Source organism: Tupaia chinensis, unplaced genomic scaffold (genome assembly GCF_000334495.1).
Source record: "Tupaia chinensis unplaced genomic scaffold, TupChi_1.0 Scaffold144529_1, whole genome shotgun sequence".
NCBI classification, from domain to species: Eukaryota; Metazoa; Chordata; class Mammalia; order Scandentia; family Tupaiidae; genus Tupaia; species Tupaia belangeri.
In genome coordinates this window covers 4,021,800-4,049,138 of record NW_006204388.1, presented here as the reverse complement: position 1 = coordinate 4,049,138, position 27,339 = coordinate 4,021,800, and the positions used below count along the sequence as shown (strand labels likewise).

General features: G+C 46.8%; 1 long non-coding RNA gene across 1 annotated transcript; it reads right to left on the bottom strand.

Moving 5' to 3' along the window:
- LOC102503237 (uncharacterized) lies at nucleotides 1-27,339 on the bottom strand. Its single transcript, XR_337179.1, has 3 exons — nucleotides 27,225-27,339; nucleotides 24,551-24,718; nucleotides 1-162 (listed from the first exon to the last, which is right to left on the bottom strand). It is a non-coding gene; the product is annotated as an uncharacterized LOC102503237 (long non-coding RNA).

Here is a 27,339-nt window from a genome sequence, read left to right as displayed (position 1 = left end):
GTAACAAAAACTCCCCAGTCTCAATGGTTGAACAGGCAGGCATTTATTTCTTCCTTAATGCTCTCGTTGGTAGGCAGGTGGTCTCTGCTCATTGTAGTCACTCAGGACCCAGGCAAACAGACTTCATTTTAATACACGAAGTTAAGAAATGTGCATACACATCTGTTGGAGAGAGACAGAGACAGTGAAAGGGAAAGTGAGAAATCACCCCTCCACCTGGGGATGGCCATGCCTCAATCCCTTCTCCTCCATTTTCCTCCTAGGATCTTGGGCATGCACACACACGTGCCCAGCATGGTTTTCAAGCCACTGGGTACAGACCTTGAACTGCAGTCCATCATGTGGGAGTCCAGCAATGTAACTGCTATGCCATCTGCTGGCCCCAGAAACATGGCAAATTCTTTTTTTTTTTTTTTGAAGAGGTTTTTGCTATAGTGTACATGTGCTCGCCAGTCAGAGAGAGACAGAGAGACAGAAAGCGAGAAATTACCCCCCAGGGGGGTTGGCTATGCCGCAATCCCTTCTCCTCCATTCTCCTCTGGGGATCTTGGGCATACACGCACACGTGCCCGGCGTGAGTTTTAAGCCACCGGGTCCGGGACGTGAACCACAGTCGAACCCAGAAACCTAGCCATTATGCTAACGGCTGGTCCCAACATGGCAAATTCTTAAAGCCTCCATTTGGCAGCACTATATGAGGCTTCCGCGCACATCTTATTGGACAAAGCAAGTTGCATAGTTACACCTAACTTCAAAGGCAGTGGGGAAGCAGAATCCTGCCATGTGATTCTATGTTACCACTAAGCAAACTAGGTGAGCTGAGGCAGGTGCATTATGCTTTGTCAGCCTCAGTTTCAGTATCTGTAGATTAGGGGGTTGTCTGGACGCTACGTTAATTCATCCATCAGTCTGTCAGTGAGTACGATATTCTGATTCGAAGCTCAAACTCTTGAGTCAGCTTACCTGGGTTTATTCTTAGTTAAGTCATAGATCACCCGTGTTAGGCAAGTTATTTCCTATCTTCTGGACCTCGCTTTCCTTATCTGTTTTACGGGGAGATAATAGTGCTCAGCTCCTAGAGTCTCGTGTGGGTATAATGTACGCATTACATAAGTGACGCAGAACAGGAAAGTGCTGGAACAGTTCTGTGTGGTGAGTGTTTGCACGTGTTCGCTTTATTATTCATGTACCATTTAGCCGCTTATTCAACAAATGCATATGTATGGTCTTTCCTGGTTATCTTGGAAGGCTCTTTTGAGAACTGAAGGGAAAGAAAACACACAAAAAATGCAAAAAAAAAAAAAAATCCCCAAAACCATTGCAAATGATGGGCTACGCACAGGATAGGGTAGTAAAGAGAGGGAGCAAAACCTGGATTGATTTTTGCTCCTGTTTCTTGAGCACGTAGTATGGGGTAGGCTCTACAGCAAATGCTTTCACAACAACCCTAAAGGTCATCTTAGAGATGAGGAAACTGGGGCATCAGGAGATCAGATAGCTTGTCCTGTGGCCCACGGATGATGGGGCTCATCCAGGATGTAGACTTGGGATAGGGTCCGCCTTGCATAAAATCCTCTATTTTTCCCGAGAATCATCTCATCATTTAACCTCCTTGGCTCTCCTACTAGACAGAAAGTTTCTCCAAGGTAGAAGGTGGTCCCCTTAATTCTTGGAGTTTATTAGGTGCCCATTTCTACCCCCAGCAACTCCACGGGGCGGCCATTGGAAAGAAGAGAAGGAGAGAGACTTAAGTCAAATAACTGCGTTGGCTAAAAACCCCCTCTGCCCCAGCTGGCTGATAGAAAACCTCTTACGGCTCCAACTTCCCTGTTAAATCAGTCACACAGTCCTTTCCGCCCATAAAGCTCCGCGACTCCTAGTCTTCAAACACTTCCAGTTTAATAGATACCTGTTGACTTGATAAGAAAGTGTAACAGCCACACTTAAAAGGCCACTTATTATCAATTTGGGGCCATTTGACTTTTCTGTGATACACTTCACAGTCAGAGGGAAGGAAAAGATACTGACATTATATATCTTTCTTCGCCTAAACACAAAGTTTCCATTTTGTTTTTGGCATTGCCAAACCAAAGGTGAGCTGGGAGTAGGAAGGAGAAGGAGAAACCCAGCCAAACAGTGGAGCCCATGAGCCCTTGTGCAATGTGTCCAGAGGAAATTTCCCAAAGCTGAGGCCCTCGCTGGGTAAGAAAGCAGACCCAGCCTGACCTCTGGAGAAAAGTCCCCTGGAGACAATGTCGTGGGGCCATGCACTTCCAGCTTGCCAAAGCAGAACATTTGCAGCAAACACAATGGGCGCGGGGTAAACCAGTCCTTCCTGCAGACACCAGCCTGCAGAAAACAGGCTTGGGAGCGGCTGGCCAGGCTGTCGCTGTACGTGCCACTCAGCTCGGGAGCCGTCAATATTGCCATAGCAAGTAGATTGCTCAACCCGTGAGCGGTGGAGACTTGGCCACTCATGGCCACTCCAGATGCGAGCTCCGCTCGCGGTATCGCCCTTCCCTCTCTCACATGATATCAAGCGCCCATGTGATGTGGCGGTGATGCTCGATACGGTGTAGACGTCCGGTCTTTTATTTCAGACCGGTGCTCTGAGGCAGGTACCCTTCTCCCCATCCTGCAGAGACGCCCCTGAAGCTCTGGAAGGTTGCGTCCCTGACTACCGGTCACTGTGCTTCTAAGTAGCAAGGTCAGGATTCCCACTCGTGTTCTGTGGTTCAAGTCCATTCCTGAGACTTGTTATGGATCTGAAGTACTGGGAGGGGGTACCAGGCTTCCAAGCTGGCGTCTCACCCCAGGGACAGCACTGGTTCTGCCCGTCCCCTTTCTAACGAGGCTCTGAGGATGCTGGGACTTCCTGTGACTCCCCACCCTGGCTGGCTGAAGACGTGGATAAAGCACCTCGACTTCCTGGGAAGCTTCGTAGGCGCTGGTTTTCTGGGGGCTGAGTCACCGTAGCCTAGCCCATGCTCTTAGCTGGAACAGCCATAGAAAAGTGACTGGAAACTCCCCCAGGTCTTATCGAGCAGGAATTTGTTGAAGACAATTCAGCCGCATTCCTCAGCTTTCTCAGACCTCACCTTGCCCTAGGAGGACGAGGAAGGCTGGGAAGACAGGAGGGTGAAAACCAGCCCAGAATTCAAAAGTGCTTTCAATGCCAGGCCAGGGAACTGGCAGGCAGCTCCTGAAAACACACCAGTGGCAACAGCTGGCCTGCGAGGGCCCCCAGGCAGTGACCCTGTGCCCGGACGTCGCACCTCCTCCACAGCTCGCCAGCCCCTGCCCTGCACCATCCAGCCACCTTGATAGCTGGCACCAAGTGCCCGATGAGTTCAAAGAACTGAATGAGGCACTGAGGAGTCGTTTGCCCCACAAGTGGGGACGTAGGCATGTACCCAAGGTCCTGCTGCAGGTCAGCGGCTCGGCTGGAATTTGAGCCCAGGGCTGTTAGCCATCAGACCGAGTTCTTCACCAGGGCGCTGTGGCTTCGGCCTCTACATGGTGTTCCTTCAACACAGTAATCGCTGAACTGATTCTTTCCCGAGCAGGTGGTTAGTCTTTCCTGCCTTTGGACTCACTAGCTTCCCTTCTGAAGCTGGCACCCCGTCTTGGGCTGTGACAGCCATATTTAGAATCCTTCAAATATCGTCCTGAGAAGAGGCCATAAACAGAGAGAAGAACAGGAAGGAGGAAGGGTGGGGGAATGGCATGAGGTCACAGCTGCCGGCACCTGCCCTCCCGGGACCACAGCCCAGTGCAGCCTCGGGTTCTCTGTCCCCATCACCCCACTTCTGTTCAGAGCTGGGGATACCAGCTCCAAATATTTGGCAGGCTCACCCTGTGAGCCTGCAGCTGAGCAGCAGCTGCGACAGGGGAGTTGGGGAGGGACGCTGAGCTGAACAGGGAGCAGAAGCCACCAGGACCTTTGATTCTGTTTCCAAAGCACATTTTAAGCCCGCAGCATGCTGGTGCGAGGCTGCCAGCCCACAGCGAAGGATGAAGTGGATGCCTGCTCGGCGACAGGCAGGCGTTAGGACACAAGGGTGAAGTATTATTTACTCTCCGCGAACAGGTGCTGCCTGGGACTCACAGTCCTCTTTCGCTGCCTTCTCCTCTACCCACGTGTTCCAGCCCTCTCAGGCCCAGCTTCTCCCAAGGCCCCACGCAGCCCAGCCCTCGGCACCGCTTCCTTCTTGGCACTTGGCACGCACCGCTCCCAGGCGCCTGGCGGATGCCAGCAGGGGGCCGGCTCCTGCCTGGGACATGTGCTCGCTGGAATCGGCTCATTTTACATAAGCCGTTGGCACAGATGCCAGGTGATAACAACTCTCTGGCCCCAGTTAACCTGCCACCGTCCTGCTGTGCCACGCGGGTGCCACAGCAAGCCGCAGAGGACAATCGTGGAAGAATGTGGAAAAGAGTCAGAGGTCGCCAAGGGTCTTGAAGGGCAGGCAGTTTACCTCTGGAAACGTGCCCTGAGTTGTGAGCCGCTGTCCACTTTTCTCTTAGCAGAGAAATAAATAACCGTGCGGGCGAACTCCGGCTACCACCAGCTGGTCTTTCCTCCCCTGACGATGTGTTACTTCCTTAAAGCTCTGGTTGATAAACATGCAAGAGAAAAGGTCCAGACTCCTTTGCTGATTCACAAAACAATCCCACCACCGCAGCCAGGCCCGTTCTTTGCATAGTTTGATTAAGCAGGAGGCCCGGAGATCTCGCTGGGCTCATGGACTCGCTACATGCTACCTTTACCCCGTGACCTCTTTCTGAGCTCCTTGACCCTTCTACACATTGCTGCCAACTGTGAACCAGATCCTGGGCCCAGGGATGCAGACAGGGAAAAGTGTGCCCAACCTGGCAGTGGAGGCAAAACAAACATGAGGGCACTTGAAAAGGTTCATGGGAAGATATTAAAGTATGAGCATAGTTAGGTGCAAAAATTTTTGAAATCCATGCACTTTATCGTGAGATACATTTTTCTTTTCTTTTCTTTTCTTTTTGGAGAGGTTTTTGCTGTAGGGCACATGCACTCGCCAGGAAGAGAGAGACAGAGAGACAGAAAGTGAGAAATCACCCCCCAGGGGAGATGGTCACACCGCAATCCCTTTTCCTCCATTCTCCTCTTGGGATCCTGGGCATACATGCACCAGCTCCCGGCATGAGTTTAAGCCACCGGGTCCGGGATTCGAACTGCGGTTGACTACATGGGAGTCCAGCGACAGAGCCATTTCACTACCTGCTGGTCCCAGAGATACATTTTTCATGTATCTTTTTTGAAGACCTGCATATACAGATGATCACAATCCATGGCCTAGGGTCAGGGGCCCTGAGTGGAGGAAGCGTATGTTTTGGGTTTAGACTGGACAAGACTGCATGTGGTTGAGGAGCTCAGGGGAGGTGAGTCCCATGGTTTTCTGGTTCAGACCCTGATTCATCCTCCCTCCTGGACCACAAACTGCATCTTCACAGTCTTGCTTCCAGGCTTGCCCCACTCCAGTGCACCCCGGGTTTTGATGTTGGAGGGGTCTTGCTAACTTGAAAGTTGCCATTATCCCCATACATTCTTCTGCTTCTTTTATTTTTTAATTTGCTATAGGGCATGTGTGCTCACTGGTGAGAGAGAGAAAAAAACACCCCCGAGGAGATGGCCACAATGTAATAATCCCTTCTCCTCCATTCTAAGTCTTTAAGTGACCACTGTCACTCCAGAATAAAGGTTAATGCCATTCTCTATCTCCTACTTCCCTCCCCAGTGTCATCTCTCAATCCCATCTTCTCCTACCATTTCACTCCAGCAGTAAAGAAGTCCTTTTCCCTTTCTAGTACTGGCTTTTTGGTGAATTCCTATTCATCCTTCAAAACCTGCCTTTCATATGGCCACCTCATAGTATTAATCATGCTATCTTCTGTGCTCTCTCTCTATACTCTCTAGTTTGTTCTTGCTATAATTATTTATAATTTTTTAGAGAGATTTTAGCTATAGGGTGTGTGTGCTTACCAGAGAGACAGAGAGACAGATATCAAGAAATCACTCCCCAGGAGGGATGGCCACCCAGCAATTCCTTCTCTATTCTCCATTCTCCTCTCAGGATTTTGGACATGCACGTACTTGTGCCCAGCATGAGTTTTAACCCTCTGGGTCTGGGACTTGAACCAGTTGACTATGTGAGAGTCCAGCGGTGTAACCATTACACCATCTACGGGTCCTTAATTATTTATAATTTTGTTGTCATTGTTGTCATTTTGCTAATGTCTGCAAAGGGCTTGAGCTTCTTAGGGTAAGGGCCATGCACCATTAAAGGCCATATGCCTAGCTAGCATAGTGGCTGGCACTTAGTCATCTAAACAAGTGTTGGTAAGTCCCTTCCCACCAAAGGACAGCGGGCACCCTACTGGGGTATGGCCATACTTCTGTCCTCAGTGCTCACCTCTCCATTTCTGGGCACCACACCTTTCCCACAGCCAGTGCTCCCTCATCCTCGACAACCCTCCTGGACCCCATGCCCCACCAAAATAAGGGCCTGACCTCAGGGAGAGAACATTTAAGTTCTTTCTTTTCTTTTCTTTTTAAGAATTATTTTAACTTTATTTATTATTATTTTCCAGTTTGATCAGAGGGAGACAGAGAGTGAGAGAAAGAAAATGAGAAAGCAAGCCACCAGGTCTGGGACTTGAACTGCAGTCGGCCATGTGGGAGTCCAGTGCCTTTAACCACCATGTCACCTGCTGGCCCCAAAGTTCTTTCAATGACTTAATCCAATTTGTTCTCCATTTCCAGCTTGCGACCCATCTCCTCTTGTAGAGGTAGTACAGGACTTTTAATCTGGTGGGCCAGAGATGGGCCAAAAAGAGACAAGGCTGGTCTCAGTTGACCTTCTGGTGTCTCTGATGTACTACTCCTCTGGTCTCACGACAACCCGGAGAACCAGATATTTTACTTCCGCTTTATAGACTAAGACGCTGGGGCTCAGAGACAACGAGTGACTGTCCCAAGGTTGCTTAGCTGATAAGAGATAGAGCCAGATTCCAGATCATCTGACCTCCAGGGGCTTGCATATGGCACTGAACTTGGAGAAAGGAGTCCGTGGAATAGGAGGCTGTGTGTGTGTGATGCTGCCCAGCCACTCTAAAATCAAAAAATGGAAAGCCAGTGTTCTAATTATTTCTCCATTCAAAAGCTCTCAGGCTGAAATCCTACTTCTTCCAAGAGGCCTCTGCCTTTTTGGCCCAGGGCAGGCTGATGCTCCGGCTGTCTGACCTCCCATCCGGCATGGGCATTCTGGCGCATGCTGGTCTCTAGTTGTTCTTCGTGTGCACGTCTTTTCACCCTAACACGAAGGCTGGAAATGTGACTTGTGTTCCCAGATAGGGTCTAGGACAATGCCAGCCATGAGGCAAGTGGTCACTATCAGTAATATGCCTTTTACCCCAAAGATCTACTGATCCGCAGATCTGGAGTCCCTAGCTCCACCTCCAATTCCTTTTTGGTCTTGGGCGAGTCACTTTCCTCTCCTTGGATTTCAATGTTCTTTTCTGTCAAGTAAGGAGACTGGACTAGAATACTCTAATCGTTTAGTATGTCTAACGGTCATGTCGCTTTGACTGTGTGCCACCTATCATTTTAAGTGCTTTACAGGGACTAACTCATTTAATCTTTGTAACAACTCTAGGAAGCAGACACTTTCATGATCTTATTCTACAGACAGAAGAAACCAAAGCACAGAGAGCTGAAGTAACTTGCCCCAAGGAACACAGCTAGGAAGTACCAAAGCCTGCATTCAAGGCCAAGCAGCCTGGTTCCAGAGTTCACGCTCTAATCCTTATCCCATACCTCCTCTCTCAGAGTTCCTTTTAAGATATAACCAACTCTCTCACTTTCTCACCGTATACTGGTCTTCAGTCACAAGTTCCCCTTGTGATGGGCCCCCTGGGATGTAAAATTCCACAGTGCCTTTATCTCGCCCTCCAGTCCCCATAGTAGGGTGGGACAAAGTAGCTGTGTAAAGCAAGCAACTTAAAGAATCTTGCCAGAGCTATGGGTCAGCTATGGTGCAGGCACATCTGCCACTTGTGTCCCTAAAAGTGGCCCTAAATTGGATTTTTCAAGGGGCTGGGCAAGGCTGTGGGAGTGCTGTAGAATGCAGGGCTCTACAAGACAGGCCCACATGAGAAGGTTGCTGATTCCTGTCCAGAGACTTCCCCTAGTACACCAGGCATGCACATGCCCACTATCCTGGCTGGCTGAGGCTGGGGGTGGTTTCCGATATCAGGACCCCATTGGGGGTATTGTCTGTCTCTCTCTTTTTCTCTGTCTCACTCATGAAATAATTTTTTTCAACTGGATTTTTCAGTATTGTGTTTTATATTCTCATGGATTTTCATTATGACTCAGAGATTCTTTCTTGGAATGGGGATTAAGCTCAGCTGATCTGTGGGCTTACACCCAGTCCTCTCCTCTATAAAATGGTTTATCGTCCCCAACTGCTCAGGTCTCATCGGGGGCCTCCACAACGTCCCTCCACTTTCTCTTGTCACCTCATTCCCCTGCACCATCCACCACAAAACTCACACTTCCCACAGTCTGGGTGGGAGATTCTCTGCCCCCATCACCATGCCACTCTCTTGGCCTCCTTCTGGTCTCTACCTGTTACAGTCCCACTCATCCTTCTTGGCTCATCACGGAGTCCACCTCCGTGAAGCGCTCCTGATTCCCCTAACCAGACATAATCACTCTCTCCTAACACTGCCTCGTAGAGTTCAAGTTCCTCGCAGGCAAGAACATGTTTTATAGGCAACGTCCCAAAGCATGCAAGGCAGCAATTCTGGACAGAAAGTGGAAACTCTGAGACAAGGTAGAAACTGCAGCTAACTTGGCTACCATAGCCTAGTTTCTCGCCCACTGGCCTCTAATCAGTACACGTAGGTTGAACACGAAGTCATTAAATATTTTTAGTGTTTGTTTCTTCTGATCGCTAAAGACGATCAAAAAGTGTGAAGAGGTCGAAATGACCCATTTCATCCACTCAGTGAAAACCACTATTGTTAGCCTGGTATGTTTCCTTCTTATCTGTTCTGTATGCATGTGAATCACACACATGGACACAAATACACTGTTGATAACATTTGGAACTTTTTGCACTTAATATTTTATGCACATTATACTTGCTAAAAGTAATTTCTTTTCAGGATTTTGAAAAACTGAGGTATAATTTACATACAATGAGTGTGCCCGTTTTCAGTGTGTGGCCTGATGAGTTTTGGTAACTGTACACTCATGTAATCATCCCCATGATCAAGACGTAGAACATTCTCACCATTCCCGAAGTTCCCAAATACCACTTTGAGGTCAGTTCCTTACTACCCACCCCCTCGGCTCAAGTAACCACTTATCTTTTTCTTTTCTTTTTTTAAAAAAAGTTATTAATTTCATTTTATTTGTTTATTATTTTTTCTTCAGTTTGACCAGAGAGCAATGGGAAGAGAGAGTTGGAGAGGAAAAGTAAGAAAGTAAGCCTTCAGGTTGGGGACTTGAACTGTGGTCGGCCATGTGGGAGTCCAGCACCTTAACCACCACACCATCTGCCGACCCACCATTGATCTTTTTCTACAGCCCGACTTTTAATAACAACATAATATTCCCTCCTACTGCATGCTCTTGTTTGGCCATTTCTCAATCGTTGACAGTAAGATGGTCTTTACTTTTTCCCTGTAATAAATTGCAATCCAATGAACAATCTTTGGTCATACCTCTGATTATTTCCTGAGGATAAATGCCCAGCCCTGGAATTGTTGGATCAAATGGTAGACACAATTATAAGGTTTATGATAAATCTTTGTGTAAGTCGCTTTTAATCCCAGTGAGTCTGTTTCCTTATTTGTAAACTGACATTAGCAATTCCAACCTCAAGGAGTTGTGAGGATTACATAAGACATGAGACATTTTGTGTAACGAGTCAGCCAAGCCATGGATAGCTGTGTAGGAGGCAAAGCCTCTCAGTCAGATGGATCTGGGTTTGCATCCTGAGCCTGCCTGGTTTCCAGTCCTTGACCTTGCGTGAGCTGCATTTGCTTAGCACGCCTCACTTTCACATCGTCAAATGGGAACAGCAGGCTTTGTCCTCCCAGAATTGCTATGAAGCAAAGCGCAACACCCTGTGCAAAGAACTTAGAATAATTTCTGGCTCCTGGGTGCGCAGTCATTTGCAGTTATTAGTTCCAGTTGGGGTTCTTGGTTACAAATAAACAGATACCAACTCTGTTTACCTTAAGGAAAATAGGAATGTACTGGAAGGCTATTGAGTAGCTCACAGAATCCACAGGAGGGTTGGAGAACCGGGTGTGTAAAATGGGCAGAAACCAAGGTAGATGGGGCAGCTGAGCCCACAACCCAGAATTTGCCCAAAAATGGTCTAGCGAGGACATGGCGCTGACTCTGCTAGAGCCTCACTGCTGAGATGCCACCAGACACCGAAGTCCTTTGGCTGTGAACATTGAGGGCCACCTCATGACTTTATACCACTTGCTCTGGATGTTAAGTTACAGTAAACAGACATGTCAGCGGGCTGGATGTCGCACTGTGAAAAAGAGGTGATGGTCCGCCGTGGGCCACAGCCCTGGTTGCCAGGGAATGGATGAAAAGATGTCTACTGCTTTCTGTCAGCTTCTTGAGAGAGAGGAGGGTCCCTGACTCTCCTCAAGACCCTCAGAATGAGGGAATTTCCTAGAGTAGGAAATGGGGTCAGGTACCAGGTATCTGAAAGTGCCAAGGATCTACTATGCTATTATTTTGAATATTACGGCTGAATTTAGTGAATTGCATGTATTCTAGAAATACGTGCAAAATGCTACAGGGCAAGCATTTTGAGCTGCTTCTTATTGTATGGTTTGCTACAAGATACAAGTTTGCACATTCGGAAGGTGTCATATGGGGTGTTCTTCTGGTGAGAACAACCTTTGCACAGCCTCCTGATGATTTAACAGTGTGTGTACACGTGTGTGTGTGTGTGTGTGTGTGTGTGTGAAACAGAGGGAGGGAGATGGGGTGGGGTGGAGAAAAAGAATGAGGGAATTTCCTAGAGTAGGAAATGGGGTCAGGTACCAGGTATCTGAAAGTGCCAAGGATCTACTATGCTATTATTTTGAATATTACGGCTGAATTTAGTGAATTGCATGTATTCTAGAAATACGTGCAAAATGCTACAGGGCAAGCATTTTGAGCTGCTTCTTATTGTATGGTTTGCTACAAGATACAAGTTTGCACATTCGGAAGGTGTCATATGGGGTGTTCTTCTGGTGAGAACAACCTTTGCACAGCCTCCTGATGATTTAACAGTGTGTGTACACGTGTGTGTGTGTGTGTGTGTGTGAAACAGAGGGAGGGAGATGGGGTGGGGTGGAGAAAATAGAGAGAATATAGAATATGTGGTTTACTGAACATGAACACCTTGATCGAATCTATACATCCCACTGTTTATTTCCTCTTGGTTTGATTTGATATGATTTTTTACTTAAATGGGAGAAGTCCATCAAGTAGAATGAGATAAAGAACCCATTGGCCCTGGCTGGGGTAACCCAAGGGCTGGAGTGATTTCAGTGGGGAATCAGTGGAACAGTCATTTGCTGATTCTTGATATTTCTCTTTCTCTTATTTAATTAAGCTATGACTTACTGAACACTTGGTGGGCGATACCTTACTTAATTCTCACATTGACCCTGTGATAGGGGAACTGAAGCTCAGAGGCTATTTTCTCAAGGCCACGCAGCTAGTGAGTGAGAAGTCTGGGGTTTAAAGCCAGGTCTGCTGGCCTTTGAGTTCAGAGCGTTTAGCTACAAGGCTAGCCAGGCAAGCAGCGAGCACGTGACTGCGAGAACTGGGGATGGGGCCACTGTGCAAATAAACACGCTGGGCTGGAAGTCACACTGGGACAAAGAGGTGGAGGTGGCCTCCCTGGTAGGTGAGTTCTCCAGCAATCAGCTCAGGCATTCCACAGACTCTCTGGGCTCCAAGTCCAGGGGGGAGTGCTAGTCATAATCAAATGTGATTTTTCTTTAAAACTTTTTTTTATCATAAAATAATACATGAATAGACAGCTATACAGAATAAAATCTGAAGTTTTCTTCTTCTCGCCTCTCCTCGTTTTGCCAGGCAACTGACATTGTCATTCTTCCAGAGTTCTTTCCTCCTTTTTAAGTTTATTTTATTTATTTATTTCATGGCAGAGAGAGAGAGAATGAAAGAGAGAGCCCTTCCAAGGGCTCTCACCATTCTCAGATACTCTCCTCAGCCTCCCAGCCAGCCAGGATCACAGGCACATGGCTCTAGTATCGTGCAGTGGTGCCCTACTTCCTGCACCCCCATGGCGGGGCCCAGAGTTCTTCCTATCTATTTGCAACTGTAAACAACTACTCATATATTCCTCTTATGGATTAGGTTGTCTGGAAAGTTGTGATGTATTTTTCTAAGCAAAAATGCATCATGACTTTCCTGACTACCCAATACAACATAAATAACATACTACGGGCATACATTGTTTTACCATTTAATTTGTTCACTTAACAATATGTCAGGGGCCAGCAGGTAGCCTAGAGGTTAAGGCACTGGATCTCACATGGCCAGCTGCACAGCTCGAGCCCCTGACCCGGCAGCTTGAAAATCACTCTAGGTACTTGTGCATGCATGCCCAAAATCCTGAGAAGAGAATGGAAGAATGGAGGAGAAGGGATTGCAGCATTGTCATCCCCCTGTACGGTGAGGTTTTTTTGTTTGTTTGTTTGTTTGTTTTTGAGAGGTTTTTGCTATAGGGCACGTGCGCTAACCAGACAGAGCGAGATAAAGAGGCAGAAAGCGAGAAATCAACCCTCAGAGGAGATGGCCACGCCGCAGTCCCTTCTCCTCCATTCTCCTCTCGGAATCTTGGGCATGCATGCACATGTGCCTGGTGTGAGTTCTAAGCCACTGGGTCTGGGACGCGAACCGTGGTCGACTACATGGGAGTCCAGCGACATAGCCATTACGCTAACTGCTGGTCCTTGGGGGGTGAGTTTTCACTTTACCTTTCTGTGATTCTCTCTGGTGAGTGCACACCCACTATAGCAAAAATAAAATAAAATGAAAAAGTTTTTTAAAAATGTCCTGGAGCTCTTTCTATGATGATCCATGTAGCTTTATCTCTCTTTTTTTTTTTGGAGAGGTTTTTGCTATAGGGCGCGTGCACTTGCCAGACATACAGAGAGAGACAGAGAGACAGAAAGTGAGAAATAATCCCCCAGGGGGGATGGCCACGCCGCAATCCCTTCTCCTCCATTCTCCTCTCGGGATCTTGGGCATGCACTCACATGTGCCCAGTGTGAGTTTCAAGCCACCGGGTCCAGGACACGAACCATGGTTGACTACATGGGAGTCCAGTGACATAGCCATTACGCCAACTGCTGGTCCCTAGCTTTATCTCATTTTTAACAGCTACATAATTTTCCACAGTGTGTCCACTGTATGAATACATCATAATTTACTTCACTACTATCCATTAATAAAGATTTGGACTAATTTTATTTTGCCATTAGAAACTGTGTGTGTGTGTGTGTGTGTGTGTGTGTGTGTGTGTGCAATGATCCACAAAAGATTTTTCTGCTTCTGAAGCCATATTCTGGCTGACAACATTCAGAAGTGTGACGTCTCTCATCGATCTGTAGGCTTACTTCAAGGGGAAGATTGCAGAACAGCTCGGCTTGGACCCAGCTCTGAGGAGCCGTCACTGACCAGCCTCCTCTCCTTGAGAGGGTCACTTCTCCCTCCTGTTACCTTTGCACCCGTATGCACTTTGATCAGAGCTCTTATCTCAGCGAAGTGTAATTATTTATACACCCATGCTTTCTACCAGATTGCGAATTCCAGGAAAGCAGGGACTGCTTTCAGAGTCTCCAGCCCAGTGCCTGCCACATGGTAGGATCAATAAACGTCTGTTAAATTGAGCTGAGTCTCTGCGCTTACCCTCCACCAGCCCAAGTTTTAAAGGCATAGTCTCTCTCTCCCTCTCACCAAATCACACACATAATATACACCCATCATCTATATCCCACCAGAGAAGCCAGTATCCTACAAAATATTCAAACTCACCAAGAATTAGGACAAACATGATTAGGGTCTTTTTTTTCTAAGGAAGAGTTGCTATTTATTCTCTGTATGAGTGATCTTCAAAAAGTGCATTGAAGTGTATTTTATGAAAAAACTTGCATGGATTTCAATTTGGTTTTGTACCAAGAATAAACTGAAACTTAATTTGTTTAAATGTACTTCTTGAAGTTCCCTCATATTAATTCCCTGGGGCTGCTGTGACCCAAGTGCCACAGACTGGGCAGCTTGAACAACAATTCTGGAGGCCAGAACTGTGGAACTAAGCAGCTGATTTGGTTTTCTCTCCGATCCAGGTCTCTCTCCTTGGCTTGTAAATGGCCCTCGTTTCCCTGGGTCTCTGCCCCCACGCCTGTGTCCAAACTTTCTCTCTGTATAAGGAAAACTGTCATTGGATTAGGGTTCACCCCGATGGCCTCATTTTAACTTGATGAACTTTGAAAAGACTCTGTCTTCAGAAAGGTCACATTCTGTGGTACTGTGGGTTAGGATTTCAATTTATGACCTGGGACGATGTTAAAATTCAACCCATAATACTCTTCTGAAAATTATTTAAACATTCTATCAAGGAAATATGATCAGCAGTAGTTTCTGGGAGTGTTAAAAAAAAAAAAAAAGGTCTTCAGGTATGTGATTTACCGTTGATCAAGGCTGGTGAAACATTCATTTCCCAGACAGGGATTTGAGAGTCATCTCTCACTCCGTTCTGAGCTCAGGTTCTCCCCACCCTTGAAAGTAGGAGGTGCTCTATTCCCTGCCAATTACTCTGCCTGCTTTTCCCTGAGGCCTTCAAAGTATTTCTCTGATGATGAGGAATCTGAGCTCCTGGGACTGATAAGGCTTCGAGTTTCACTAGAGCTTGGTTCTCCAGGTATTTTCCAGCTCAGGGTAAATCTAGGAGATTATCTCCACATCATCTATGTGTGCTTTTTGTAAAACGAGGCTCTGGGATGAAGCCTGGCTTTGGGACTAAGGGTGGTTACAGGCCCCTCCTCTGTGGGCCCACATTCGCTGGTCTTCTCTGACCTGGCTCCAATGCAGATGTGATTGTCTCTCTGGCTGTCTCTCCGACTGCCCTGTCGGTCTGTTCACTGTGTCCCCTAACAGCTGACATAGGGACAGCTGATCTTTCTGGACTAGTCAGCAAATCCCAGATGGCTTGTGCCAGAAAACTGCCTCCTAAGATATGGCATGGCTTTGGTAAACTGGGCCACCCGAGAGAAAAATCAGAGCTCAGGGAGCAAGTTTGGGGTAGAAAGGGGTTGGGAGAAGGCTGCATAGCAGGGAGTGTGGGTGGAAGTTGGAGGAGGGGAAGGCTGGTGCGAATGGTCACAAGTCTCTCCACGGGGACTGCTGAATTCATTCGTTCATTCATTCACCAACTATTTCTCAAGCACCTGCTATGTGGCAGACACTTCATCAGGCATTAGAAATGAGACCATAAGTAAAACAAAGAACTTGTCTTCCTAGAGACAAGCACTTCAGCATGGACAGAAACAAACAGAAGTCAAATAAAGTAAGGTGCGAATACTAAGTCTGGCATCACATGATAGGGGTTTTGCAATGACCCCAGAAGCAGAGTATGGGGTGGGCTCTTTTAAACACAGCCTACAGAGAAGGCTTCCAAGGAAACAATGTTTTAGTGAAGACCGATATGAGGTGAGGAAGGACCCATGGGAACACCTGCAGTTCTATCTAATTTGCAAGTATATACAAGGATGTATTCATACATCCTTCCATGTATTAGGTTGTCTAGTTGTTTATAGTTGCAAATAGTACCAGGATCCAGAGCCGAGACAGGCAGTGGATCCAAGTGTTGGAGAGGAATCAGGGAACTGGGAACAGTCGAAGAACGCAGCAGCAAACAGTGTCAGCTCACTCTTCTCTGGTCTGTTTGTCTTTAGCTGACATTTATCTGGAGCTTACTACATACCCAACTTAGTTTTAAGGACTTCCGATGTATTAGCTCATTTATTTCTTATAAATACTCTTAGTTAGGTATTATTGCCATCCCTATTTTGTAAGTGGGGAAATAGAGGCACAGACAGATTCACCTGCTTGCCCAAGCACACGACTGGTAAGTGATGGAGCTGGAGTCGCACTCCAGGCACACACTCATCGCCACTCTGCTGGCCTCGGGCTAGCGTAGCGGTAACCCCAGTGCTCTTGCGGCGGCTCCTTGGAGGGCCCCAGCCACTACGCATTCATCCACTTCCACCCTGTACACACAGCGGTGCCGGATACAGCAGAGGAGGGAGGAGGACCAGCTGGTCAGGAAGGTTGGCCAGTGAAGAGGCAATTCCTGGTGGTTAAATCACAAAGGAGAGAAGGATGTGGAAGGGGACCACATATTCCTGCCTTGGTGGACCAAGAGTCACAGAAGCCATCCTAACGAAAGGTGGTCTGGAGCCAGGTCCTCCTAGGCCCCAGGGATGAACGGGACGTGAACCAGCTTTTCTCTCATCTCCTCTTACTCGGACAGCCTTATCTGTGCCAAACCCCACTGCTGTCCGTGTGTCCACGTGCTGACCTCTCCATCGCAACTGTCCGCCAATCAGCAATGACTACTATTCTCCCTCCCCAAACGTGCCGGCTTTCTTCCCCTACACGGCACCCCCAGCTGGGATCACGAGTGCTGGAGCAGAAAAAGTGGCTCCTCGCCCCAAAGCAGAGAAAGTTGGAAGGGCTCACAGGTTTCCAGGGCATGTGCCAAGCTTCACTCCCAGGCCAGGAGGGAATTTTGGATGTCACAGCACCTTGTATGACCCCCCCAGTCACAGCATGAGGGCAGCTGTGGCAGGGTGATGACGGGGTTGAGGGAGGCCATGCCTACTCATCAAGCCGTCCAGGAGGGAGAGGAGCAGGCAGGAAGGAACCACGGGGCCTTGGAAGCACAAGAAAGGGAGAGCCTGCGGCTGGGTTCAGGAGAACCCCCACAGCCTGGCCAGCCCCGAGGACTTCTTTGCCAACAGTAAATCTTGGGGTGCTGCAGCCCACAAGCCCTGGCCCTCACTTTCCTTCTCAGAGAGGGGGAATAAGGTGAGGAAGTGGGGAAGCTCTTAGAAGACTGTTACGGTTTCAAAGTAAAAAGGAGTTGTTTTTGATGTCTGCCCAGAGATAGAGCCAGGTCCCAGGGGGCTGAGTTGGTGGTTCCGGTAAAAGGAGCGATGTTGATGTGGAATTCTTGGATTGGCCCCATTTCATTAACGACAAGCTGCCAAACCAAATGGGAAATGGAGCTCAGCAGAGCAGCTTGTGCCGCTTCCCACCCCGCCCCTGCCCCCAGGGACTTGGCCTCCAGCGCCGGCACACACTCTGCTTCTCTCACCAAAGTCCTAGCATCAGGGGATTCTGCTGTTGGGTCCCTGAGTTCACTGACATGCAGTTTGCTCCTGGGGCTGTCTCTCAGCCGGATCGGCCTGTGCCCATGGCCTTGACATTTTTCAAGCTTCCTTTCTTTAGAGGAAAATAAAGGACTGGAACCAGATAAGCTACCCTAAGGCGGTGTCACGAACCCAGAGATTTCTAAGGAAGTGTCAGACTTCAAAATTTCTTTTTTTACTATGTCTCCAAGTAGAGTTTTAGGAGTTTACTTCTCAGAGTCTGCAGCCATGGTTAAAAATCAAGCCAGGTTCCTACATAGCAATCACTGAAGTTGAAAGGCCAAGTTCACTTTTTCACCTACCAGCTCTGTGGCCTTGGACAATCCACGTAACCTCTCTGTGTCTTGGTTCATTTGGCTGTCAGATGAAGACAAAATACCTACACTGTTAAGTTTCTGAAAGGATTAAATAAGAACACACATACTGGGACCAGCAGTTGGCGTAATGGCTATGTCCCTGGACTCCCATGTAGTTGACCGTGGTTCTAGTCCCAGACCTGGTGGCTTAAACTCATGCCGGGCACGTGTGCATGCATACCCAAGATCCCGAGAGGGGAATGGAGGAGAAGGGATTGCGGCGTGGCCATTCCTCCCGGGGGATGATTTCTCCCTGTCTGTCTCTGGTGAGTGCACATGCCCTATAGCAAAAACCTCTCCAAAAAAAAAAATAATAAATAAATGAAATAAATGAAAAAAAAAGAAAAAGAAAACACACACATATAAAATGCTAAGGCATGGAATTCATACATATAAGCACTTGATAAGTTATAATGGTTATTATCATTGCTATTATTAACAACAGTCAGTCAATGTATGTTCTTAGTTGAGTTTCCTTTGATTATAAAGAACTAAAATCTACTCTAGCTCTGGGCCAGCTCTGTAGCGCAGCAATAATGTGCTACTAAAGGAAGCTGGAGCCCACATGGCAACCATGGCTTGAATCCCCGGCCAGAGTGGCCTCAAACATTCCAGGCACACATTTAAATGCCCAAGATCTAATGGGCTGGAGGACTGGAAGAAGGAGATCATGGCCTGACCAGACTCTGTGGAGAGTGCTCTTCTCTCTCTCATACATGTGTTCTACGTGAAAAAACAACATTATTTTTTTAAAAAAACATACTCTAACTAGCTTAAAAAAAATGCAATGATGGGAGAAATTGGTTGGTAGACTAATAAGAAGGTACAAATTATCTCATGGCATATGAGGCAGGACATAGACTTGACCTTCACATGGATTGGAATTAGGAATTGAAAACATGAAGCTAAGATTCCTTATTCCCAGCGTCAGCAGGTGGCCTAGTGGTGAAGGTACTGGACTCCCACATGGTCGACCATGGTTCAAGTCCTAGACCCAGTAGCTTGAAACTAATGCCAGGCATTTGTGCACGTGTGCCCAAAATCCCAAGAGGAGAATGGAGGAGAAGGAGTTGTGACATGGTCATCCTCCCTGGGGGGTGATTTCTTGCTTTCTGTCTCTCTGGAAAGTGCACACACCCTATAGCAATACTTTCTTAAAAAAAAAAAAAAAAAGATTCCTTATTCCCAATCCTAACATATCTTCTAGACCAGTGCGGTCCAATCAAACTGTCTGTGGTGATGCAGCAGGGCAACTGGAGAACTACATGTTTAAATTCTAATAGTTAAATTTAAATACATTACTTTAATCAATTAATTAGAATTATTACTTAAATTGGGACCAACAGGGGTGTGACGGACTCCCACATGGGTGACCGTGGTTCAAGTCCCAGACCTGGAAGCTTGCTTTTTTCACATTCTCTCTCTCTCTCTCTCTGGTGAACTCATATGCTCTATAGCAAATTTAAAAATAATAATAAATAAAATTAATGTAAAAAGAATGATTATTTAAATAAAATTAAATAGGCACCTATGGCTACTTTATTGAACAGCACAGTTCCAGAGCTCTCTCTTCTCTCTTTTTCCCCCACCCCAGCTTCCCTGGCATCTTCATGGTCATGTGGCCTATCATGTGCCTTGGATTCCCAGCTCTAATTTAGTGCCCCACTTCCCAGCCCAGGGCCCACTACTGACTCACAGTGCCTGAGATGGTTCATAGTTGCTGAGATCTTGGTTCTAATGCTCAAGTCTGTCCTGTCATGTTTTCCTTGCCAGGCTGCAAGATGAAGGTCAGTCTGTGTTGGAGGCTCTATGGGGTCAAGGCTCGCTCCATGACCTTCGGAGATTTTACATGCATTCTGTCAGTGAGGGCTGGGTGAGGATTCCCCCAGAGGGGCTGCATGGGGCAGGCAGCTTGGGTGCTCTGTGCTTTCTCTCTCAGGACAGCAGGGAGCCAGTGGTTGGCGCTGACGGTCCACCTGGCCCAGGAATGGCTAAGGACAGGAAGCATGACTGTGCCTCTGCCCAGCCTCTGCCGTGATTCAGGCCCTGTTTGTGAGGAAATCCCAAAGAGTCTGGGCTAGCTAGTGAATCTGGGAGGAAGCAGATAAAGCGCACACAGCCGTGTGTGCAGGGTGCTCGCTGGTGCACATCTGAGCCTGTGCTGCTGTCACGGCTGGCTGACGGCAAATGACCGAAAAAACACCAGGTTTGAGAAAGAATGGTTTTGTTTTTCTCCAGATTCCTGGAGGCACGGAGACACAGCTGAAGACTGGTGAGAGAGAACAATGGCAGACTTGGTGAGCTCTGTGTCATTGTGAGCTACTGGCTTCACCCCGTTGATTGAGCTTGACAAGCTTCTCGCTCAAGCAACTGACCAGTGCTGGCAAACAGCTGGTATGTCTAGTCTTTGTTTTTAGGCCTTTTAATTGGTTTGTCTGATTCTTTGAATAAATGGGATCAATGGGTTGTTTAACTTATTAATCAGACATCAAACATTATTAAAGGGACAGCATTCTGCTTGCACCCCTGGGTCATTCCCTTGCCCAAATCTACCCGCTACACAGCAGCGAGTGATTGGTCCTGTAAATTCACAACGAGGTGGCTCTCTTGCTAAAACCCCACAATGACGTCCCATTGTTCATGGAATAAAATCCACACAAGTTCGATGCGAGATCCCCCACTTGGCTCTATCCACCTTCCTGATCCCATTTCTCTTGTTTACTGTGCCCTGGCTATACCTAAACTCAGTCTCACTTCTGAACCCATGGCGGGTTCCTCTCCTGGAATGTTTTATCCCTAGATATTTTACATCAGTGCATCTTCTTACTATTTACAACACACCCTCAGAGAGAGCTTTCTTTTTTTTTTTCTTGTTTTAGAGTTCCAGAGGGTACATGCGCTCCCCAGAGAGAGACAAGAGAGGGAGAAAGCATCTCTCACTGGGTTGTGACCATGCCACATCTCTTCTCTTCCATTTCTCTATCCTATCAGGATTTCGAGTGTGCGCACACATGCACCCAGAGTGTTTTTCGAGCTTTCAGGCTGGTCATTAAACCATGGTGGGCCCTATGGGACCCAGCTCCCTCAACCACCAGGCTGTGAGCTGGCCCGGTTTAGATATTTATTTTTGAGATAAACTAAGTTTTCCATTGTGAGCTACTGGCTTCACCCCGTTGATTGAGCTTGACAAGCTTCTCGCTCAAGCAACTGACCAGTGCTGGCAAACAGCTGGTATGTCTAGTCTTTGTTTTTAGGCCTTTTAATTGGTTTGTCTGAGTCTTTGAATAAATGGGATCAATGGGTTGTTTAACTTATTAATCAGACATCAAACATTATTAAAGGGACAGCATTCTGCTTGCACCCCTGGGTCATTCCCTTGCCCAAATCTACCCGCTACACAGCAGCGAGTGATTGGTCCTGTAAATTCACAACGAGGTGGCTCTCTTGCTAAAACCCCACAATGACGTCCCATTGTTCATGGAATAAAATCCACACAAGTTCGATGCGAGATCCCCCACTTGGCTCTATCCACCTTCCTGATCCCATTTCTCTTGTTTACTGTGCCCTGGCTATACCTAAACTCAGTCTCACTTCTGAACCCATGGCGGGTTCCTCTCCTGGAATGTTTTATCCCTAGATATTTTACATCAGTGCCTCTTCTTACTATTTACAACACACCCTCAGAGAGAGCTTTCTTTTTTTTTTCTTGTTTTAGAGTTCCAGAGGGTACATGCGCTCCCCAGAGAGAGACAAGAGAGGGAGAAAGCATCTCTCACTGGGTTGTGACCATGCCACATCTCTTCTCTTCCATTTCTCTATCCTATCAGGATTTCGAGTGTGCGCACACATGCACCCAGAGTGTTTTTCGAGCTTTCAGGCTGGTCATTAAACCATGGTGGGCCCTATGGGACCCAGCTCCCTCAACCACCAGGCTGTGAGCTGGCCCGGTTTAGATATTTATTTTTGAGATAAACTAAGGGATTAGCCTTCTCACTTTCCCACATAAAGGTTTTGGATCTTTTGGAGCTTTAGCCTCCTCTGTTGTAAAGTGGCGACTGACCTACTACCACCAACCTAATGTGGCTTCTCAGACATGTGACTAATAATCCACCTTTTAAAAATGGTTTAGAAAGACTAGTTCTAGATTGAATGAAAATCCACAGGGAGCCCCAGACTCACCCTTGAACACCCAGTAACTTCCTAAACTGCTGCGCTTGGATGTTTTCCAGGTTCTTCTGATAGAGTATGCTTGAAATCAAGCTCAGTGTCTTCCATATTCCTCCTCAAACCTACTCCACCTCTTCAGTTCCCTGCCTCCGTAAACGGCCTGGTCATCCTTCCAGGATAATAACCAGCAATCTGGGCCTACTTCTCAATGCCCATTCCCCGTCTACCTTCATGTTGAATCAGTTAGTTCTTCTTCCTGCTATTTGAACTTGTCAAAACCTGCCCCCATCTCCAATCTCCATCTCCACTACGCCTATCATTGCTTTCCTTCTTCCTTTCCTTTTCTTCTTTCCTTTCCCTTCCTTCTTTCCTTTTTTCTTCCTTCCTCTCTCTTACTCTTTTTTTAAAAGTCTATTCCTTCTGTGAGATAAAGAGATAGAGACAGAGGGATAGTTACCACTACAGGGTCTCCACATTGTGAATCACCCCCTGCCTCAGCCAGCCTGGATTGTGGGCACGCATATTTGCACATTGTGTACAGGGAGGCTGTGGACGCAAACCTGGGACCTTCCCATGAGAGTCCAGCATGGCAGAGCACTGCACCACTGCTATACCACCAGCCTCTCCCAACACCGACCCTTTATCTCTTGCTTAGATTACTACAACAGCCTCCTAACTAGCCTCCTTGCCTCCATTCTTTCTAATTTCCAGTCTGTTCTCTATACCAGAAATACCAAAAATAACTATTTTATTAAAAATAAAATATCAGGAACCAGCAGTTAGCGTAATGGCTATGTCGCTGGATTCTCACGTAGTCGACCGTGATTCGCGTCCCGGACCAGGTGGCTTAAAACTCACGCCGGGCGCGTGTGCATGTGTGCCCAAGATCCCAAGAGGAGAATGGAGGAGAAGGGATTGCGGCGTGACCATCCCCCCTGGGGGGCGATTTCTTGCTTTCTGTCTCTATGTCTCTCTCTGTCTGTCTGGCGAGCGCATGAGCCCTGTAGCGGAAACCTCTCCAAAAAAAAAAGGAAAAAAAAAGAAAAAGAAAATATCATCATCTTCCCTTCAGAGGTACCTCATGGTCCCTGAAGGAAATTCAAAACTCCTTAACTGGTTTGTGAGGCCTGAACATGGCTCACTTAGCCTCGCCTCTTGCCATTTCCCTCTCCCACTCCACCTTCGACTTTTTTCTGTTCCCCAACTCTGTGTCTCTCTTATCTTCATCACGAGTGTCCATCCTGTTCTCTCTGCCCAGAACATTCTTGCTCTTCTCTTTGCCGGGGTGCCTGTTAGGTCCTTTGATCCTACATACATATCAAGACATCAGGCCCCTGGTCTGATATTAATGTTTCATGTCAGCTCACCATAAACAATTGGGATGATCTAAAGAATACAGGAGGTTGGGACCAGCGGATGGCATAGTGGTTACGTTGCTGGACTCCCACATAGTTGATCGTGGTTCAAGTCCTATACCTGGAGTGGAAAATCTCACACTGTGTGTGTGTGTGTGTGTGTGTGTGTGTGTCCAAGATCCAGAGAGGAGAATGGAGAAGAGATTGCAGGGTGGCCATCCCCCTTGGAGGTGACTTCTCATCTTCTGTCTCTCTGTGTCTCTCTGGCAAGTGGATGCACCCTAAAGCAAAAATATCTCTTAAAAAAAAAAAAAAGAAAACAGGAGGCTATGTGTAGGTTACAAGCAACTACTATGCCATTTTATATCAGGGACCTGAACAACCAAGGATTTGGGTATCTATGGGAAGTCCCCAGGGTCAGCGAGTGATGACTGTATTAGTGCTACTAATACTAATAGTAATGAAATTAAGGGAGGTGTTAGACTACAAGTCAGCTTCTCAGCACTTAGGCAAGGTAGAAGTATATTTCTTTCTCATATCATAGACGTGACGTTGGGGGGCTAGGTGGGAAGTCAGGTCTCTTATCGCATTGTTTTCACCACTCTGAGTGTGGTCTCATACGCATAACACCATATCTGACATTCTAGACACTCAACCAGCATGGTGGGAGAAGTAAAGGAGAGGCCCCTTCTCTCCACCCCCCTCAACCACCCTAAGGGAGTAGATATACAGTTATTATCTCCCTCCCACATGTAAGCAAATGATGTTTTATCAACAAGCCAACTTTGCAAATATGAGAAGGAATAGGAAGGGCCAGTCAGCCTGAGCATACCATGTGATAGCAGCTCTTTCTCAGAAAGGTTTCCATGTGACATGCACATGACTTTTATGTTTGTTAACAAACACGGCAAGGAATTTCAGTTCATGAGAACTTTCTGTTCTCGTGCAGTCATTACTTAAACTTTAGTTTGCTGATCGGAGTCGTATGTGCATGTAGTAAAGGGAAGAAGTTCTACATACTTTAATACAGAAGAGGATGGTTACCTCCCTTCCCCTCAGGCCTTTCCCAAACCCATACCATGCAATTGATACAGTCCAGAGACAAACACCTTCAACACTTCAGCAGACTTTTTCGTTACTCACCTTCACATCTTTCAGTAATATGCTTATATTGCTACTTCGTGATTCCTCAAATGTAGACACTATCTATTGGCTTCTCACCGTGGAAGATAGGAATTTAGCTCTGCTGTGAACCCACCACGGTATGTGCAACACACACACCCACACACTTTCTCCTCTTCTCCTGTGTTCCTAATAAAGAAATAATTGAATTTTAACCAGATTAGTATTTTTACAGCTGTGTCATTTATCACACTGCATCTTTTTTACTTTTCTTGCACATTTTTTTTGTTGTTGTTTGTTTGTTTCCCCTGGAATTACTTTCTTATTTTAAAGGTCCCTAAATTTCCGTGTACTCACCTCTAATTCAACCTCAAACCTGTTCACAGTTGCATAAATTCTTTCTAAATCTTTCCAAATACATTTGATGTTCTACCAATTGGATCCTTTGAAAGCAATCCCCAGGGGCTTCTGCCCAGCTCTGATCTGGACAGGTGGCCTGTGTTCCTGCTCCACAGCTGTCACTCCAGATCCCCTCCCCAACACCCCAGCCCTTTCTGGGGCCTCTCGTTCACATGGGCACTCTATATTTCTGGGTCATGTGTTTTCCTCTTTCTTAGATTATTCTTTCATTTTGGAGCATGGAAAAGAGGACATGGGAGGTTGTTTGTTAAGGGCGCTTGCACTCATCAGAGAGAGGTGGAGAGGGACAGAGGGGAGTGCAAAAGCAGCCCGAGGGGATGATCACTCTGCAGTCCCTTCTCCTCCTTTCCCCTCTCAGGACTTTGAGCATGCATACCCATATACCTAGCATGTTTTTAAGCAGTTGGGTCCAAGACTCAAACCAGGCAGTCAGTCATGTGAGTTCCAGCCGCCATAACCTCCTCACTACCTGCTGGCCCCATGAAGGGAGGGTTTTGCTTATTTGATTTGACCATTTGTGACATGTTTGACTTTTTTTTTTTTTTCCCCAATTTGTTAGGGGATGCATGTATTCACTGGAGACAGAGAGAAAGTGAGAAAGCACCCTCCATGGGGGGTGGTCACTCCAGAAGCCCTTCTCCATTTCTCCTTTTGGGATTTTGGGTCTGCACACACTTGCCTGGTGTGCTTTTCAAGCCACGAGGTCCAGGATTTGGACCCTGCACTTGCCATATGAGATCTGGCCCTTAACCACTATGCCATCAGCAGGCCCTAACCTGCCATTTTTAGCAGGAATTTTTAGACTCCTGTCAGAGATGAAGCAATTGCAGATCAGTATTATGAAGCAGCTTGGAAACTGCAGTTAGTCTTGTAGGATATTTCTCCTCGAAGAATTCTGCCATACTGTTTTTGTTGTTGTTGTTGTTTGTTTTTTTATCTTTCTCCCTTATCAAGCTGTAAGCTCCAAGAACAAAATCTAGTTACATTTTGCAGCTCTGGTGATGCACCCATTCTATGCACTCCACAAAAAAATTTAAATTGTTCTCTTTATTCATGACAGAGCACATACATGCATGAGAGAGAGGAGAGAGAGATATGACCACCCTCTACAGAATCTGATCACACCATTGTCCCCTTCCTCTAGTCCTCCAGCCTGTTGGATCTTCAGTGCATGTGTGTGCCCAGCATGTTTCAGGCTGACCGGGCCAGGGATTTGCATCCCTGGTCACCATGTGGAATCCAGCTTCTCTTGAGCAGTGCATTACTGCTGCACCAGGGAGCTGGCTCTCAGCTAATACTCCTTAAGTGATAGGTTGAGTCTGCTTCGGAGGATATCATTTATTATATGCCAACAACATTTTGTTTCTAACCTCCCAAACCAAAGTGTCTGTACCTGCTGTAATTATTTCCCGCCCTCGCTGCTTTGTGCCTATTATCTTCACAGACAATTAGACATCTGTCTACACCTGAACCAGCTCAAAAATGTTCTGTGGAAAGGTCTTGCCTTTGTTGCTGAATCACAGCACACTCTTGCAAAGTTTATTTTTGTGAGATATACAATGGTATAATCACAAAATATTTTTTGCTAAAAAAACAACTTACTCAAGCAAAAGCAATGCTCTATTTATGACTTTTTCCCCCCTGTTTTTAGGATACCTCATGGAAACTTGATAGAACAAAGGATTTATTTTTATTAGGTTAAATTTGTGTATTGGGTACTGTTTGCTTGCTGCCCATTAAGTCTGAACATCTGAACTTGGAGAAAAAAAATACACTCTTTGATTAATAAAAACAACCTGAAACAGATCCCTCCAGTGGGTGACTGTATTATGTTAAAATGTAATGTAACAAACACAGCTTCAGTGCCCTCCCCAGAACCCAAACCTACCGCAGCTAAAAATAGCTCTTGGTCTTTCCCTGAAACTCAAAAACAGGAACAGCATAACTTGTTTGCCTCATTCTGTGTCCTGCACAGAGATCCAGTCCCTCTCACGTCCCAGCTCCTATCCCTGAAGCAAATTCTAATCGGCCGATAAAGCTCCAACAGGGCCGAGATAGGAAGTGAATTCTGCACAAACATGACTGCCATGGTTCCTTAAACAATACACTGTTCACCCAGGGGCTTGCAGAGAGAAAAATAACCGTAACCACCGCTTAGGGGAGGCCTCTCTTAATAGTAGGCAGGTTCTATGGGCCCAGAGATGGGTACTCTGTGCTTATTAACCCATTCACTCCTTATGGTTCATGAAAGCAGAGATTATCAAGCCCATTTTACCTTATGTGCAATGTGAGGGATCTTCAGAAAGGTCATGGGAAATCCATATTACTGTAACAGGCAGATGATAGGAAAGCTCTGGCGCTGACTGCTGGTTTTTGGGTTTGCTTGGAGT